The sequence below is a fragment of the Eulemur rufifrons genome, chromosome 7 (assembly GCF_041146395.1).
Source record: "Eulemur rufifrons isolate Redbay chromosome 7, OSU_ERuf_1, whole genome shotgun sequence".
Classification (NCBI taxonomy): Eukaryota; Metazoa; Chordata; class Mammalia; order Primates; family Lemuridae; genus Eulemur; species Eulemur rufifrons.
The window spans coordinates 130303890-130324493 of record NC_090989.1 but is presented as its reverse complement, the minus strand read 5'-3'; the positions used below and the strand labels follow the sequence as shown (position 1 = coordinate 130324493).

General features: G+C 36.1%; 1 protein-coding gene across 1 annotated transcript in view; it reads left to right on the top strand.

Moving 5' to 3' along the window:
• ZNF385D (zinc finger protein 385D) overlaps positions 1–20604 on the top strand; it is a 227308-nt gene that overhangs the window by 97870 nt on the left and 108834 nt on the right. The window lies entirely within an intron of this gene.

Genomic DNA, 20604 nt, shown 5'->3' with positions numbered 1-20604 from the left:
TAGGTAATACACTATGCCTTTGGGAATAGGACTAATGAGGCTTTCAATACATTACACCTCTGAAATAAGGTAGGAAACAAATCATATTCTGAGGCCAATAGTTTGGCTCTGTAAACTTCTTTTGCCTGACATGAAAGCCCCAAATTCCAGATCAGCCCTTGTGTCCTTACTTATATTTGTATTAGAAATCTCAAGTTATTGTCCTAGGAATATTAACAGTTTAACAGGGGATCCTAAAGACCTCAAATCATTCAAGCCCCAAAACAATAAAACATAAGTGGACACAGAGGGAAATATGTGTGGACCTGACCAGTGCTTTGCAAGTTATTCAGGGAGTTATTCACACCTTATACCTTTTCTAGGATCAGGGAGGACTCTGGATCCATCACAGTGATAATAATTTTGACTTGTGGCCAATATGAATAATCTGTGTTTTCCCCCTTCCCTGCTAAACCTGCTTCGGTGTGAGGTTAGTTCTGAGAGATGCAGAGGAAAGAGGGAATGTTGGTTTGGAAGAAACAGAAATTGGACACTGTTCATACTCCAGGCAAAGAGAGGGACCAGCCCTATCAAAACGGACTCCTCCAAGGTGCCATGATCTAATCCTAGGTTGACAATGTGAAGATGACCAAACATACCTGCATTCTAGAGAATGCTAAGCCTTCCAGTATTTAATCTCCCCAGTCAAGTAGCTCCCTTGGATGTTCTGGTGATGAGGATAGGGTACAAGATAATCAGGCATACGAAATAGAGGTGGCATAAATAAAGTTGTTTGTTTTGTCTGTGAGGAGAAGATTTCATTTTGTATAAGGTTTGCTGTTGTCTTATGTACTCATACCTACTAGTGCAATCATCAGATAATTTTACAACATCACTTTTGTTGACTTAAGAAAGAGAAGAGTAGATTGCCTATTTAATACCTATCTTAGTCTTTTTGGCCTGCTAAAACAAAATACCATAAACTAAGTAGCTTATAAACTACAGGAATTTATTTCTCACAGTTCTGGAGGCTGAGATCCAAGATCAAGGTGCTGGCCAATTCAGTGTCTGGTAGGGGCCTGCTTTCTGGTTCAGAGATGGTACATTTTCAGTGTATTCTCACATAGTAAGAAGGATAAAGGAGCTCCCTTGGACCTATATTATTTTATTTATGTATTTATGCTAAAATATGTTTATTGTAGTAGCATTGTTTTTTAATTATAAAAGTTCAAAGACAATTCTTTGCCCCAAGATATGGCAATAGTTACGTTAATTGACTCATCCAGTTATTTGAGTATAGTATAATAATTGAATGTTTACAAAGACCATGTAATAACTTTGAAAATGTTTATAAAAGAATGTTAAGTAAGTTAAGAAGGATTATATATGGTCAGTTTTAATTCTTAATAAGGAAATGCAGATAAGAAGGATCCAGCAAGTCAACACACTTGCTGGAGGAGGACGGAATGGTAGAAAGCACAGAAGGAATGGGAAATGGAGTCTAAATGAGTCAGCACGTCTTAGCTGTAACTTATTATGTTATACTCAAGTAAGGTTTCTTTTCCTCAACTTTCGCAACTTTGTAAAATGGGGGATAATATAAATATTAGAAGGATTGTTTTAATAAATGAGTTAACACATACAAAGCATTTAGAATATCACCTGAAACAGCATCTTTAAATACCAGCTATAAATTGTATAATAGATGCTCTAACTTTTTGTACTGTATTTTATATTCATTTATTTATTTATATATTTATTTTCATTTCAGAATATTATGGGGGTACAAACATTTTTGTTATATAAATTGCTTTTGTACCATTTTGGTCAAAATTATAAGTGTACCCATCCCCCACATAGTGTGCATTGTACCCGTTCGGTGTGAATTTACCCATCCCCTCCTCCAACCTCCCCCCTGCTTGATTTCTGATGAATTTTATTTCTATATGTGCGCATAAGTGTTGATCATTTAGTTCCAATTTAATGGTGAGTACTTGTGGTGTTTGTTTTTCCATTCTTGTGACACTTCATTTAGAAGAATGCTCTCTAGCTCCGTCCAGATTAGTACAAGAGGTATTAGTTCACTATTTTTTTTGGCTGAATAGTACTCCATGGTGTAACACACACACACATCACATTTTATTAATCTACTCATGTATTGATGGGCACTTGGGTTGTTTCCACTTCTTTGCAATTGTGAATTGTGCTGCTATAAACATTTCAGTGCAGATGTCTTTTTTATAGAATATCTTTTTTTCCTTTGTGTAAATATCCAATAGTAGGATTGCTGGATCAAATGGTAGTTCTATTTTTAGTTCTTTGAGGTATCTCCATACTGCTTTCCATAGAAGTTGTACTAGTTTGCAGTCCCACCAGCAGTGTATGAGTGTTCCTCTCTCTGCATCCACACCAACATTTGTTTTTGGACTTTTTGATAAAAGCCATTCTCACTGGAATTGGATGATAACTCATTGTGGTTTTGATTTGCATTGCTCTGATGATTAGAGATGTTGAGCATTTTTTCATATGTTTGTTGGTCATTCGTCTGTCTTCTTTTGAAAAGTTTCTGCTCATGTTTTTTACCCACTTTTTAATGGGGTTGTTTGTTTTTTTTTTCTTGCTGATTTGCTTGATTTCTTTATAGTTCCTAGTTTCAGCCCTTTATTGGATGTATAACATCCAAATATATTCTCCGATTCTATAGGTTGTCTATTCGCTGTAATGATTGTTTCCTTCTATGCAGAAGCTTTTTAATTTGACAATGTCCCATTTATTTTTGTTGCTGTGATTGCTTTTGGGGCTTTCTTCATAAATTCTTTGCCTAGGTCAATGTCTATAAGAGTTTTTCCAACATTATCTTCCAGAATTCTTATAGTTTCATGCCTTGGTTTAAGTCTATATCCATTGTGAGCTGATTTTTGTGAGTGATGAGAGATATGGATCCTGTTTCAGTCTTCTTCGTGGGGCTAATTTTCCCAGCACCATTTGTTGAATAGGTATTCTTTCCCCCAGTGTATGTTTTTGTCTGCTTTGTGAAAGATCAGATGGCAGTATGAGGATGGTTTTATGTCTGGATTCTCTGTTCTGATCCATTGATCTATGTCACTGCTCTTGTGCCAGTACCATGCTGTTTTAGTTACTATAGCCTTGTAGTATAGCTTGAAGTCTCGTAAATTGACACTTCCCAATTTGTTCTTTTTGCTTAAGGTTGCCTTTGCTATATGGGGTCTTCTTTGGTTCCATACAAAGCATAGAATTATTTTTTCTAGAGTCGTGAAAAATGATATTGATATTTTAATAGTGATTGCATTGAATCTGTAGATCACTTTGGGCAGTATAGACATTTTAACAATGTTGATTCTACCGATCCATGAGCATGGTATGGTTTTCCATCTGTTTACGTCCTCTGCTATTTTCTTCCACAGTGTTCCTTGGGCCTATTTTATAAGGGCACTAATTCCATCCATGAGGGTTCTTCTCTCACAAACTAATCACCTCCCCAAAAGCCCCACATCCTAATGCCATCATTTTGGGGGTTAGAATTTGAACATATGATCTGAATTTGGCAGGAATATAAACATTCAGTCCATAGCAGTACTTAAATGATATATGCTGCTAAAAAGAAAGAATACACCAAACATATAGCATTTTATTTGAAAAGATGTCTTTTGTTTATTTGTTCATTTTTTAATACTAAGCACCTTGATTTGAATTATATAAATTTATCCTGGGATTGTTTATTAACAATATTTTCAAGTGATGATTGTTACATAATATTCTCTACCAGCTATTTTATAGAGTTCTCCTAACATGAAAATAAGAATTTTGAACTTGGCTGAGTGCAGTGGCTCAATGTCTACAATCCTAGAACTCTAGGAGGTCAAGGCAGGAGGATCACTTGAGCTCAGGAGTTTGAGACCAGTGTGAGCAAGAGCAAGACCTCATCTCTACTTCAAATAAAAAAAATTAGCTGAGTCCTGTGATGTGAGCCTGTAGTCCCAGCTACTTGGGAGGCTGAGGCAGGAAGATTGCTTAAGCCCAGGAGTTTGAGGTTGCAGTGAGCTATGATGACACCACTGCACTTTAGCCCTGGCTACAGAGTGAGACTCTGTCTCAAAAAATAAAATAAAAAAAGAATTTTTAATTCAATAGTTGTAACTTTGGTCATTTCTAAATGCTTAAAAAACAATCATAGAGTTTCATAATTGTTACTTTAAGTGGCTCCTTTTAGTTCTTTTCTTTTTAAATTATATTGATACTTTACTTTGGAATTGATCAGATAATGATGTAGAAGTCTCCCAGGAGCCATGTTGCCAGCTTCTTACATCTAATGGGGCTATTTCAAATATATGCTCCTGCCAAGAATTCACTGTCAATATTCTGTTCTGTATTAGCGATATTTCCTGTAAACTAAGAATCAGAAAGGGACTTCAAGGTCACTGAAACTTATCTCCCACTGAGTGCACGAATCCCACATATCATGTCCAGGCCAGTTCTTCTGGTTGATTATTCCAAGTGATGGATCAATCACAACTTCCAGAGAGTGGTTTTGTTTTTTTGAGTGTTTCAAATTCTGTAGATTGATATCAAAGTTATGTTAGGACATTGTGGAAATATCAGATACACTTTAGGAGTTGTATACACACATATATGATTATTAACATTAACATAAAGAACATCATGTAAGGAATATTAACATATTCTTTTCTAAGATGTAATCTTATATTATTTCTTTGGTAACAGAGAGTAGCAATTTATTTTGTTATGGAAGTTTCTCCGTGATGTAGGAATCGATATGTATTTATTAGGGACAATTGGCTTCTCCCTCTCATAACTTTGCTTTCAGGTCTGTCCAGCATGTGGTAAATGGAAATTGGGCAATGTATTTGAGGGATTTGTGCTAATCAGTCTGAGTCATAATTAAACAATTGTAGCCTTGACTGTTTGCTAGATGGTTAGTATATTAATTGTTTACTGCTGCTGTAACAAACTACCACAAACCTAGTGGCTTGAAACAACACAAATATATAGGCTTGCCTCTACTCTGTCTCTGTCTCACATTTTGGCAATTCTTTCAATATTTCAAACTTTTCTATTGTTATTGTATCTGTTACAGTGGTTTGTTATCAGTGATCTTTAATGTTACTATTATAGTTGTTTTGGGGTGCCTCAAATTGCACCCATACAAGATGGCATAATCGATAAAAGTTGTGTGTGTTCTGACTGCACCACCAGCATGCCGTACTTCTGTCTCCCTCCCTCTCCTTGAGCTTCCCTATTCCCTGAGATTGGGCCAACTAAAAACCCTACAGTGGCCTCTGAGTGTTCATGTGAAAGGAAGAGTCACATGTCTCTCAATTTATATCAAAAGCTAGAAATGATAAAGCTTAGTAAGGCAGGCATGTCAAAAACCACGATAGGGCAAAAGCTAGACTCTTCCTCCAAACAGCCAAGTTATGAATGCAAAGGAAAAGTAGTTGAAGGATATTAAATGTGCTACTCTAATAAACACATGAATGATAATAAAATGAAATAGCCTTATGGCTGATAAGTTGCTGGAGAAAGTTTTAGTGGTCTGGATAGAAGATCAAAGCAGTCATAACATTCCCTTAAGTCAAAGCCTAATCCGGAGCAAGCCCCTAACTCTCTTCAATTCTATGAAGCCTAAAAGAGGTGATGAAGCTGTAGAAGAAAAGTTTGAAGCTAGCAGAAGTTGGTTCATGAGATTTAAAGAAAGAAGTTTATAATATAAATATTCAAGGTGAAGCAGCAAATGCTAATGTAGAAGCTGCAATAAGTTCTCCAGAAAATCTTGCTAATACAATTGATGAAGATAGCTACACTAAACAACAGATTTTCCATGGAAACAAAACATCCCTCTTCTGGAAGAAGATGCCATGTAGGACTTTCATAGCTAGAGAGGAGAAGTCAGTGTCTGCCTTTGGATCTTCAAAGGACAGGCTGACTCTCTTGTTAGGAGCTAATGTAGCTAGTGACTTAAAGTTGAAGCCATTGCTCATTGATCATTCCAAAAATCCTAGCATCCTTAAGAATTATGGTAAATCTGCTGTGCCTGTGCTCTATAAATTGAATAAAGCCTGGATAACAGTACATCTGTTTATAGCATAGCTTACTGAATATTTCAAGCCCACCATGGAGACACACTGCTCAGAAAAAAAAGATTACTTTCAAAATATTACTGCTCATTGACGATGCACCTGGTCACCCAATAGCTCTGACACGACGTACGAAGAGACAAATGTTGTTTTCATGTCTGCTAATACAACATTTATTATGCAGCCCATGGAAAAAGGAGTAATTTTGACTTTCAAGTCTTATTTTTAAGAATACCTTTCATAAAGCTATGGCTGCCATAGATAGTCATTCCTCTCATGGATCTGAGCAAAGTAAATTGAAACCTTCTGGAAAGGATTCACCATTCTAGATGCCATTAAGAATATTTGTGATTTATGGGAAGTGGTGAGAGTATCAACCCTCATGGATAACTTTGAGAGTTTCAAGACCTCAGTAGAGGAAGTATCTGTAGATGTTGTGGAAATATCAAGAGAGCTAGAATCAGAAGTGAAGCCTGAAGATGTCACTGAATTGCTGTAATCTCATGATAAAAGTCGAACAGAGTTGCTTCTTATGGATGAGCAAAGAAAGTGGTTTCTTCAGATGGAATCTATTGCTGGTGAAGACGCTGTGAATATTATTGAAATTGCAACAAAGAATTTAGAATATTGCATGAACTTAGTTGATCAAGCAGCAGCAGGGTTTGAAAAGACTGCTCCAATTTTGAAAGTTCTACTGAGGGTAAAATGCTATCAAACAGCATCATATGCTACAGAGAAGTCTTTCATGAAATTATGAGTCAATTGATGCAACAAACTTCATTGTTGTCTTTTAAGAAATTGCCTCAGCCTCCCCAACCTTCAGCAATCACGACCTTTACCAGTAAGTAGCCAACCACATTGAGGCAAGATCCTCCACCAGCAAAAAGTTTATAACTCGCTGAAGGCTCACAAGATTGTTAGTATTTTTTACCAATAAAGTATTTTTAAATTAAGTTATATGAATTGTATTTTTAGACTCAATGCCGTTGCACACTTCATAGACTACAGCATAGTGTAAGCATAACTTTTATATGCACTGGGAAATGAGAAAATCCATTTGACCCACTTAATTGTGATATTCACTTTATTGCAGTCTTCTGGAACCAGATCTGCAACATCTCCAAGGTGTGTCTTTATCATATTACAGTTCTGTAGCAGAAAAGTCTGAAATGAATCTCACTAGGATAAAATCAAGGTGTCCTCAGGGTTATGTTCTTTCTGGAGGCTTTAGGGGAAGATCCAGTGTTTTCCTTTTTTTCAGCTTCTGGAGGCTGCATACATTCCTTGGCTTGTGACCCCATCCCATCTTCAAAAACAGCAATAGCCAACTGAGTCCTCACTCCTAATCATTCTGACTTTCAGTCCTTTGCCTCTCTCTTCCACATTTACAGACCCTTGTGATCACAGTGGGCCCACCTGGTTAATTCAGGATAGTTTCCCTAGTTCAGGGTCAGCTGATTAGCAACCTGATTTCTATCTGCTAACCTAATCTCCCTTTGTGTTATAATATAACACATTCATAGTTTCCGGTAGTTAGGATTTAAACATCTTTGAGAACACATTAATTTGCCTACCACAGATATTGTAGTTTATTTGGATGTTAGATGTAAGTTTGAACTAAATTTCATGACCACTTGAATTTTTCAGATAATTACTCAGTCCAGTTTCTTTGGTCTATGTAAGCTAGACCCATGTGAATTCATTGACCTTACACTTTGTTTTATACAGAACCTTGGATATAAATTCACTATGCAGTATTAATTTTAAATATTGCAGTTTTATTTTTTTAAATAGGAAAAGCCAATGCTGAGTTTATTAATGACATAGCAACATTTTAACTATGTTTTACAACCAAAACAAAATCATTGCAGAATTGAAATATAGGAATAGAAGCTCTCTAAGAAACTTAAAAAATATTTTTGTATTATTATATATCAATAAGAGAAACTCATGTATTAGAAATATTGACCAGTCATGCCCATAAGTACTAATTGTATAAAATATTTAGATACTGAATGCCAAGATCAATTGGATTTATCAATCGATCCATATATGAGAAGATAATCCCTATATAGAGAAAAACCATAATGCAAATACACATATATATTATATTGAATCATTTTAATACCAAGAAAAGTCTTTCTAATCCCAGTAAAATAGCCCTTCTGTTCTTTCCAGGTAAATCTGGAATTTGTGTTCCTGTCTCCATTTTTAGACCTAGAATCTTTCTGGAAAAATAACACTGTAATTCAGTTGTATGCTTGGCTGAATCCTCTACGACATAGGAAAGTATTTTTGCCTTATGAACCTTTTTACATTTCAAAGCCTCTTCTCCTTCCAATGAAAATAATAGCTTGTAGTTCTTTTCATCTTTGGATCATGAAAATTCAATTTCCTTTCCCTCTAAGCTTTTATTTATTTTTTTAACCCTTCATATCATAAACTGTGTAGTTTGGTGTCTCGCCATACCTATTTCCTGTATGATCCAGTTTCCATTTTGGCCCTGCAGATAGTTTTTAAAATGTCATTAATTATATTATATGCATTTTTAATCAGATTACCTTTTCCTGGTGTAGGCTTTTTCTTGATAAAAACTCTTCTCGACATTCATGTGAAACATACATAGGGTTATGTAGAAAGCTTCCAATTAAAGACTAAAGGGTTATAATTTGTCCAATTATTTTATCAGCATCTTAAAATAAGCATAAATTACCATGTGTCCTGGGCAAGTTATTAAGTGTGCCTTTGAAAGACAATTTATAGCAGGCCCAACATAGATGTATGTGTATTAAATGAAGTAGAGAATGAATGCTCAATGATTGTTTATAGAATGGGAAATAGGATCTTAGATCCCAAACTAAGAAATTATAAAATTGTAGCATCTTAATGTTATTGTAATTAACCTTCTAACAATAGAATTTCATAGTATGTTAGACACAGAGGAGACCTTGTGCTAATTTCACATGCAAAAGCTGAGATGCAGAGTGTGCAGGAGATCTGTACAAGGCCATGTGGCCGCTAGCTGGCTGGGTAGGGCCAGTGTTTTCTTCTCTGCTGCTCACACCGCATCTGTTCAGGGTAGGACAGCAAGTCCATTCTGAAGTTCCAGTGGATGCTACAACAATGTCACAGAGTGAGATCTGTGTGTTTCCTGCTTAATCAGGCTGTCTTAGACAGAAGGCCTGGGGGTTTTGTTCCTTATGGAACTACCTGGAAGGAGGCAGAACTGGTACAGAAAGCCATTCAGGGGCTACATCTCACCCACAAGTGCTCACAAGTCCTCTCAAATGGCATTACTTACATTCAGTCACATACAATTCAAGCACAAACATGTGGAAAGTTTAAATTGAAATTCAAATTTATGAACTATAATGCAGTAACAACATGTCCTTTAGGACTCAGACTATCAAGCATCAATTACTTTGGGGAACTGTTTGATACACCAGAAGGGGGAAACAAAAACCTCATTAAAGCATAACATTGTTTGGAGACCTCATACTCCTCTAAAAGGGGATCCCTGGGATCATCACCAATATAATGATAACTTTTCCAGTGGTATTATAAAATAGAAATTAATTTTTCTACACTTTAGAACCCAGAAATGAAGTAAAACTAAGCTATGTGTCTGTATTTAATTCATATTTCTCAGTCATAACAGCCATAACCAAGTGTCTCAATATAATGAAGAACATGCTGATAGAAGTAGTCTTTTTTTACCAAAGATCAAATTAGATAATTAAGTTTACTTTACATCATGGCTTAAAATATCTTGTTTATATTTAAATCAATATTATTGGTGAGGTTGATGTTTGAAGGAAATACTGCTTAGGTGGGGTAAAAACAAAAACTAATAGCAGTTGTATTGGGGTCAAAGAACTATTCTTTTACTTCTTTCTCCTTTTTCTTTATTGTCTGAACACCCTTTACAAGCATGCTTGAATTCTATAAAGGAAAAGGGAATTGTTGTATCTATTATTCTTTTATGGCTTTTAAGGCACATATTTTGTCTCAAATTATACCATTTTTACAACCTCAGTTACAATTTTCTACAGATTTCCTTAAGACCGGCCAGTGAGACTACAGATATTATCATTCTCACACTTAGATTTCAGAATTTTATTACACATCCTATGAGAAAGGTTAATAAAAACCTGTGCATATGGGATATTCATCTAATCCCAAACCTGAAAGCAGCCTCCAGGAAAGCAGAATGAAATGGTAGGAAAATCATCACTTTAGGAATTAGGCCACCTGTTGTCTAGAGTTGCCTTCTCTATTTGGTCACATGTCTTTGGGCTCTTCATGGAACTTACAGGTTCCACAGCCATCCAATTTCAAATGAGTAGCCATACCTTATAGTGATGTTGTAAGAATTAAATAAAATGTGACATGTAGCCAATTTAATCATAAACTGTGTAGTAAATGAAATTGAAAGGCCGTTTTTATTGTATAGGATAAAAAAAAGCAGGTTTTTTTTCCTTTGAATGTATACTACTCTTTAATAATATCAAAATTTGAAAATATCTTTGCTTTTTTAAAAGAGTATTTAAAAGGATCTACTCTGTTTCAAGTGTTTGTATTTAGTGTGTTTTTCTGTTAAGCTATGAGACATTCACTGTTGGTAATTTTTTTTTACCTTTAAAAAAAAAATGCAGGGACAACTTGTCCCTGGCAAACCTGCATCTATTAAAAACTTTCAACCTCTGTTGCTGCTGCTGCTGCTGCTGTGTCCCAGAGGATCTTCTGAGGGACCCAGTTATAAATTAAATTTTCATGCAGCTTTGAAACATCTCTTTCATAAGAGAGTGTCCTCTGTCTGCAGGACTCAGAGTTTTCTGGAGCTTTGGCCTGAGCACTATGTCTTCCCACTGTGTGCTTTTTTCTTCTTCAAAAGCAGTCCTTTGACAGGGCCATCCGGCTTGCATAGAAGGGACACATCTGAGAAGTTGATGAGGTTTAGTTGCGCTGCCAGGTCACCCTTTTGTGAGGAGCCGGCTCTGGAGAGTGTGGTGATGGCCTATAGGTTGTGGCAATGTTTGAAACAAGTGGCTGGGAGGTCGCTTTTGAAGGGCTTATGCGCCCAGTGTGCATTTGGGGCACATTTCATCCTCAGCCTCGCTAGCTTCCACTTCCTGAATGGAACCCACAGCTCTGTCAGGAATTCTCAGAAACAAAACTAAAACAGAAGGACCAAGCAAGAAATATTGGGTCTAGCTGCGAGAGATTTCAGGAGAAAATGAGCCAGCCAAGAACATAGGAATCTATTTAAGCACTGTGCTTCTTTGGCAGGATTTTTAAAATAAAACCCCAACTATTGGGTCGTTTCAGGACTCTCTGAAATCAGGCTTTGATACTCCAGAGTTCGTCTGAGTTTTGAATGAAGGAGAAGGGACTGAGAATTGAGAAATCTTTATAAAAGAGTCCATATTTCTCTGGGTTTCTTTTCTTTATAAACAAACAAAATAATAAAATTTATTTTTCTAGCAAACTTCTCCTAAACATGGAAAATTTAACCTTGAATGTCTAGAAAAAGAAAGTTGATTTTAGATATGATTAGTAAATGCGTACTTAACCTCCAGTAAACAAAGGGATATTTGCATTTCTATGTAGTACTGTAAGCAACTCATAGTTATTTTATATTCGTGCACAGAGATGTCTAAGAAATCGTTCTATTTATAGATTGTACAGATGGAGAAACCAAAGGCCAGAATATTTAGTTGATTTTTTCAAGGTTCTTTTGACAGCTAATTGGACAAGAAACAGGGCTTTTAAGTCCCAATATAGCCCAATATAGTGTTTTTATTCATCATATCAGGTGCCATACCCTAGGGAAAATTTATTTTTGAGACTTGCATTGACATCAGCTGATAGTTTTCTACTAAGACAATTGGCCACTTAAGTCTACATACAATGCAGAAGTTAATCAAGGGTGAATACCAATAGTATACTCATGGATTGCTGGAATATAGGAACACATTTCAAAATTGACAGCGACTTAAAAGGCATTACTATTGTAGTAAGTAAGTAAATATTGAAGAAATAGAAGAAAATCTGTGCTGAGAGTCTGTTTCATTAAATGCAAAGAATTTAAGAAGAGGGTTAAGTGTGGGAAAAGGCATGGAAAGAGAGAAGGTGGAGGGCAGAATGTGGCAGTGAAGCCAGAGGTATGTTTCCAATTTAACGAACGAAGAGGTGTCTGTGGGGCCCCAGAAAATGAGACAAGAAGCCATTAATGCTAGGAAAGCTCTACAAGTCTTAGATATCACTCAACAAGTGTTGAGTAAATAAATGCTCAAAACAAGAAGTACTTTTCCCTATTGCCATGGCAAGGAAATGAAAGTAGACACAGGAATCTCTAAGATGTTCTAACTTTCAGCTTCACTAAGGGACATTAAGAAGAATTGCTAGATTTTAATACAAATAAATTTTAGGATTCCTTTTCCCCAATGCCTAATATCTGCACAATGTAGGATTCACATCCTAAGCAACTGATTCTCTGAAACCTAAACATGAAAATTCACGTGTCTTTAAAGGGAAATGAATAAGTGAAATTAGACTTGAGCATGGCCTAGCAACTAGTCTTATGAAAGCTTGCTTTGTAGCAACCTCTGAAGATTAGTTATTTGTCCCCCCTAAAAAAATTACTGTTGTCAAAAATCCCTAAATTTTAACTTTATGATTGAAGATTTCAGAGTGCACCGGCAACCTCATCACTCTTCAATGAAATCTTTATTAGCCACAGAATAAAATCCTTAGTGTAACCCAGCTGCCCAGAAATTTCTTGGTACATATGTCTACTAAAAATTTAATCAAATGTTTTGTATTTCTTTTTATAACTGTGTACATTTCCAAAGTATAACTAGGCACTAACAAAACTTGTCAAAACCAAAAGTAGAAACTAATTTAACGGCCATCAATTACTGTCCGAAGATAAAATTTGCTCATCCCTTTTCATTGATTGTAGTCATTGTTTATCAAGACTCCTGGTTTGTTCTTGTTGTTTGTTATGTTTCATTATAGTTTATTTCAGCATTTTATAAATCATCAGTTTCACATCCCCGAAACCAGGACAGTAGAGACGTTTGTTCCTGGTCAGAGGAGCAAAGGAATTTGAGGAAAAAGGTAACTCATATTACTGTCTGTTCTTGTGTAATTTTGGGGTTTGTGACAGTTTATATCCTTTCCTTTCTGACAGTTGCTAATTGTTATTGTCTCGTTTTTACTGAGTCCTATTTTCTGTATTAATTAACTAGAGTAATTGTGATTAAATACGTTTACCTTTCCCAATTGTACACATGGTCCAAAATCTCTATAAAGATGAAATGAACCTCCCATTCATTTTTACCTTCTTCAAACTAAAAGTTTCTTATGGTGATTGGTTTAGGAGTGGTGATTTGGTTTGATCCTGGGCTTAAGGGGACTGGATTTATATCAGGCATGCTGTAAATTACACACTAGATTTGGTTTCCATTGCTAGAATTTCTTAGATGACTTAAGAACCAGAACTTGGAAAGATGAATACATGGTAAAACTATCAAACTCCCTATTCCACAGATCTCTGCACGATCGAGGTGCTCTTTCAGGATGCTGTACTTAGACCCAACATTCTGGCCCAGATTCACCTTGTTGAAGCCTGCCAAACCTCATTGTAAATGCAAAATACTGCCTCTGGGATCTGTTGTCTCAGTCCAAATCTATGTTTTGATATAAATTGAATCTGATAGTTGTAAAGGTTGCAGTGGTTTAGTGGACTCTTACATTGTGAGGAGGGAGCTGAATAGAAATGGAGGCATGGTATGCTGTGAAAGTTTAATTCTCTGTGCCCAGGTGTGATTTGCGGTGATACTTTGAGAAGCAGAGAGATCTTTTCATAATCACACAAGTAACACTGTGTATGTGGTTACTCTTTATTGGGCATAAATGAGCTTTTAAATTCCTTATATAGGAAATCTGTAGAGATTGATGTATGGCAAATTTATTCTTATCAGGTTTATCGGGACATCGGGTCCATCTGCACAACTTTTAACCTTCTCTTGGATTCCTTTATAAATAAGATTTTAAAAGGTAGTCTCTGAACAGGTTTTACCCATTTCCCAAGCAGGGCTTATTTTCTCTGCATCAGCGAACTTGTCATGATAATCAACTTTTTTGTCCCAACCATCAATCACTCTTGATTACAGCTGGGTAGAAGTTCTGTTCTGTTGATCAGCTCATCAGTGCACATAATATTACACCTGGAGGCCAGTACAAATCATCCCTGGATGGGAAAAGCATTTTCCTTCAAGGCTTTTGTCGATGATTTTATCATTTACATTTAGGTCTCATTGAGTTGTCATGTCTACCTTTGACTCTATCTTTCCTCTCCTGTGAAATAGTCTACCAAAATAGCTCTCAAAGTTTGCTTGACTATTTATAATATATTGTTATTATGCTGTTTTTGCCTTTTTAACTCAAAGGAGGAGCTTACGATCTATTGTCTCATTATTAGCATATTACTCTTTTCCAATTCTTCATGCAGATATTGTAGAACTTAAAATCATATGAATTATAATTCCATGAATATTCAGTACTTATGTAAAAACAGTTTAGCATATGTTTTACTAGAATGTTTGCAAGTCTAATTTTGTTGATTTTTAATGGTTCTTAACTTAGGTTTTGTTTAAGTTTTGGCTTGGGCTACGGAATATTTATCTTTAATTTTCATCTTATTTTAAGTAACACTAGTTATCTTCATGGTTTAAAAAGACATTGAGAAGTAAATATTTTAAAATCAAGCGCTCAAAGTCAGCATTACCCTTACACTGTGTCTGTAATGTAAGTTATATGTAGCAAAAGCATTTCTTATTTCTTTAAGCCAGTTCATATTCCTTTAAACAGTAGCATTTTCAGGACAGTTACTGGAGCAACTTACATTATCATGGTAAAATATTTATTGATTTCATAAAGTATTTAAAATAAATATCTGATTAAAAAATCTTTAATATGTCCTTTGTGTATTTCATAAAGAAACTCTTTTTCTCTTTATGGTATTTTGTTGTATTTTTATTACTTTATAACATTTGAAACAATAATTTAGAGAATTATGAAAGATACTTTAACATTTAGCATACAAAGCATAAAGAAAACAGAACAGCATATGAAATTGCAGTATAACGTGGATTTGATTAGAAATCACATCTTTCTACTAAAAGGCTTAATTAGAAAAACCTAAAATTCCTTTTATGGATGGACTTCCTATGACAATGATATATTTCTATGTTTGATTGAAATAAGCCAACAAAGAGGATTCTGTGTTTTCATTCCATATCAGCATTTAGATATTATTGGTTCTTACTTTAATCTGTGAAACAAAACCAGGGCAAATGGCATCAATTAATGAGAAGTGATCTATATGGAAACGTATATACTACATAACACTGGCTGGGATGTCACTGTTTTGAAAGCTGAGCTAAAAGCTCAAACTGTTCTACTGATACTCTGTGGTCTTGAATCTTCCTGGGATAGGAGTTGATCAGTGTTGCCAAGTGGTGCGTTGTTCTTGTGCAGGTTTAAAAATTAACTTGGACATTTTGTTGTGTTCCCTGTTGTTCCCTATTAGCAGTCAGCAGACTGTGTCTTCTTATGAAGAGGAAGTCAAATAGTTCATCTCTTCTCAGCCCAGAGAGGCTAGTCAAATGGTTTGCCACAAGGAACTTTTCGTCTTAGCCCACGGTATGATTTTTAGGCGTGAAACAGAACTTTTCAACATTAGCCACAGCCTATGACCTAATGCTTAACATTGAAAATCAGCCCAACATAAGTGGCAGTGTTTGTATATTTATAAAACACCCAGATTGCTTGAAAATTTATTACAACTTATTATAGACAGTTTGATATGAAATGACAGGTTTCTGTTTTAAATAAATAACACTAGGAAGAGTCTCTCTCTCTCTTTCTTTCTCTCTCTCTCTCTCTCCTCTCTCTCCAGTTTTTCCCCCTCTGGAGATATTTAGTTCCATTATAATTCTATTAGCATATTAAATGTTGGCAGAAAATGTGATACAGATTTGGGAAGCAACATATTTGTGGTGGGATCCAGTTACTAAAATTTTGACCCTGCCATCTCCTGTAATTTGAAACGAGTTGCCAATCTTTTAATTAAAAAATGCCAAGAATTAAAATCTCAGTGGAAGCAGAGTCTCCACCAAAGGTGTTTTATGTACAGAGCCAAGTTTCTTTTGTTTTTAAACAAATTCCTTTGACACTGAAGAGTGTTAAAAGAATGAAAGTTAACCTATCATACAACCTATCCTATCTCATGAAAAGATGTATTCTCTAAAAGAGGATTCCCAATTCTGGTTCACAGAAGAAATGTTTCAGTATCTGGAAAAGGAGGAGGAGAACAAGTTATCAATATAGATTTCCAGATGACCTCCACATTTGCACCTCTGGCTGAAATCTCTCCCTCAACTCCTTACTTAAATTTTTGCTTGCTCACTCAGCATCTGCACTTGGTTAGCTTATAGATACTTCAAACCTAAAATATCCAAAAGTAAAGGCCACCTCTCAGTCCTCCAACACCTGCTCCTGAGACTGCATTCCTCTTATAATGGCAACCCCCTCTTCATGTTTCTCTGCCTAAATACATTAGAGTGATCCTTTACTCCTGTCTTATACACTAGATTCAATCCTGCACAAACCATGTCAGATGTACCTGCAAAACATATCCAGAATTTGACCACTTTTCACCATCTTCATGCCACCCCTCTGGTCCAAGCCGCCATCATCTCTCATCTGTACCATTAGAAACATCTTCTTAACCATTCTCCCTGCTTCTACTTCTTTTATTCATCATTTAAAAAGTCAAGAGCATGTGGCTTTTCTGTTAAAAACCCTCTAATGGTGCTACATTTCCCTTGGATTAAAAGGCAGAATCCTCAGAATGGCCACACCGCTCTATTAAATGTAGCCTCTGGGAGCCTTCTGACCTCATCTTCTCCCACGGCCCCTCATTCACCCTTCCCCAGACACACTGGCCTCTTGACCGGGGCTGGGACTAGGTGAGGCAAATAAAGCACTGGTCTTGGGAGCAAAATTTAAGGGGGTGCTATAACAACCTCAGTAATCTACACAAATAATATTTGTTTTTTGGAAATAACAGTTTATTGGATCCAGGTGAGTGAGGCAAGGTTGTATGAGTGGAGGGTCAGATCCTGTCTTTATTTGAAATTTTGATATTTTGTTCATCCTGGATTTTTCTGCATCAATTTTAATTTTTTAAAATATTGCATTAAATATTATTTATCTTGATTACTGAGTTTATTAGTGTCCTTTGTAATTGTGCTTCTTAGGCAAGTGCTTCTCTAACCTCACCCTAGCCCTGGCCCTGCCCTGACCATACCTGGAATGCTCTGGGGTCACTCTTCCCTCTGGGCTTTGCACTGACTCTTCTCTCTGCCTGGAATACTCCTTCGTCAGATTTCTGTGGGGTTTGCTTCTCCGGGCTTTACTCAAGTGTCACCATCTGATGCTTACCGTGACCACGTATTTTAAGATTTCAAACCCCATCATCCTCACCCTCCTTGCCTGATGGTTTTTCTCATAAACACTAATTACCTTTCAATATACTACATAATTTACTTATTGATCATGTTTATTGCCCACCTCCAATTAGAATATAATCTCCATCAGAGCAAAAATGTTTGTCTGTTTGGTTCACTGTTTTATCCATGTATTCGAGCATTGTTTGTTAGTGCTTAATAAATATTAATTAAATGCATGAATTAATCACTACATGAATATCACGATGCTTACCAGTTATATACATCCAAGCTTTCTTTTATCTAAGCTCTATAATATTTCAACCCTCTCCCAGTGTGACTTCCCCCTCTGTCCTACTAAACCATAAAAGCCCACACCTCGTGACAATAAACAGAAACAGTCTTAGGAGAGATGGGAGAAGCTACCTTTGCCCCGGTTCATCTTTGGTGAATGAATATGGTCTTTTTCTTGTGAGCTTACTCATTTTCTGACATCATAGTATTTGGCCTGTCCACAGACATTAGATGGTCTTATAGTGGATGCAGGCTGTTCTTGGTATCTTAGCCCCAAGCACATTGTTTGGGTCCTCCATTACCTACTGAACCAACAAATAAGATGAATATCCAGTGACATAAATTTCCAATTGTCGGTTAAGGCAATAATAAAATGAAAGAGAAGTGTACTTCCTTTCCAAATAAGTTGCTGCTGTTTAATCATTCAGAAAATTTTGGATGATCAAGGGCTTTGGCAGTGTCTCATCTTGGAGAACATAGGGGTGTATTTGTAACCATAATAGATCCAGCTTCCTGTTGTGATTGTAGGGGATCCAGTATATTTTTTCTCATCCCAATTAAAGCCCAACTCTCTCTACCACAGACTTATGTAGGTCAGTGACATAGACAGCTGTGCATTCAAGAAAACTAAGGGTGACTAGTGATGGGATGGGGTCAGAGAAAAGCAGGATCTAGCGATACGCATGGTTAGTGGCACCTTTTTGGCTTCTTCCTATGCATGTTGCTCATGTGAAACAGTGAGCACATGCGAAATTGACTAGTTAGAGCCATGTCATGAGTTAAGAAAGCTTCTAGACTAATATTCAACGTCAAATTATTTAGACTACAAGTTTTCCTCTGCTATATCAGAGATGAAAAAAGAAGAAAAAATCCCCAAGTGGGTATATCTTTCCTTTTCTAATCCTTTACTCATGAGAGCAATTTCCTCTTATTCTTACACCGATAATTCTTTGAATTGGTTTAAAGTTCCACAGTAATCATTCTCAATGCCTAACTAAACAGGAACAGATAGAAACCCCAGGTTTCTTCAGTAAGCAACTTCCTAATAACCAGGACTGTGTGTTTCTTAAGATTTCATTCAAATGAAGAGAGGAAGGTCAAAGATATTGAATGATTCAGTAAATTCTTCATGTATTAGATATTCTAGAAGGTCACTGTTAGCTGGCAGTTAAATGAATAAAAAGAAAAAAAGACTTTATCAACTTTGATTGATAGTTCATACCTAGAGTAACATGATTCTTTAGAAGCAGGATCAATGATAGGTGCTGATGTTACTACTTGTCTCGCCATCACAAAGAATTCTAGGAAAATTGTTATATCCCTGTTGCTGTGTCCATTAGATAATTTAGTCTAGAGTTCATAAAGTCCTGAATATTAAGAAGACATTATCTGCAATTTATTCTGTCTTGGGATCTCAATTTTACTTATGATAAAAAGAGAGTTGACGCAGATTTTAAACACCTGGACTCTCTTTCTATGGGACTCCAGTACCTTTTATAACGACAATTGCTCAAAAGAAAGCAAACACAAATGGCAGCTAAATATTTCTTCCTGCATTATACTAGAGGACATCGGTGTGTCTTTCATGATCTATTGCTTCAAAAGCCATCCATCACTGCAACAGTTTTCCCATAGATTAAGGACTAGATTTGCATTCTAAATGATTTCTTACAACAGCTGCTGTAAGATAACTTGGCTGTAAGTTAAGAGTTTGTATTTGATCAGCTGCCAGGGAAGATCATAAAATTCAGCTTGGCAACAGAATTTAGGAAAAGAGATCTCCTCAGCCCAGCTGTGCTCATCCGAGTTAGCGGCATGTGTCAAAGCTCTACTCAAGCTCTCTACTTCTCTGGTCAGTATGGGAGTGATGTGCTGCTGCTGCAAGTTGAGTTCCAGTTTCTTTGCGTCATATCTGAACCACCTTTTGTTGAGTATTTGGGTGGGGGAGGGGGTATGTTAATCCTGCCTTAGTAAACATTAGAGTGTTGATGGAGAAATGTGTTCAAATCTCTGAGTGATCCCTTGACAAATGACCGAGATTCAGATTTGCACTCGTCTCCAATGCAAGTTCAGATAAGAAAGGAGTTATTTTACAGTTAGTATTTGCTCTAGCTCTGTGTGTGACATGGAAAGACTAAGGGATTTGGATCAGACTAATCCTAGTCTCAACCCTTGTTAGTTGTGTGATTTTGAACAAGTTTTTTTTTTAACTTCTATGAGTCTCAGAGTCTTATTTTTAAAATGAAAATAATAATAATACTACCATATAAGATGGCTCTGAAGATTAAAGGGAGTTTTGTAAGCAAAGCAGCAGGTTCACAGTAAGTATTCAGTGTTTATTTTCTTTCTTCTTCATACTCGATAGTGCCATGAAAATAGGAAAATTTTTCATACTCAGTATCTTCCAAAATCAGCAATTAGGTGACTGTGGCAAAGATTGCTAGATGTCCAATACTTCTATCTTTTTTTCTCAACAAAATAATTGAACGTTAATTGGGCTCTGCCAACGTATTCTATCCTTTTGGCTAATGCTTCCCTTCAGTAGAGCTTTGAACATGCATATTCATTAAGTTATTTTTAAAAATATAGATGATATAAATTAATTCTGGGAGCAATTTATAGCTTTACTTGGTAACTGACAGGTTGATTCTGGGTTTTCTGTCTCTTCATTTCTAACCCTTAAACCACTGATCTTG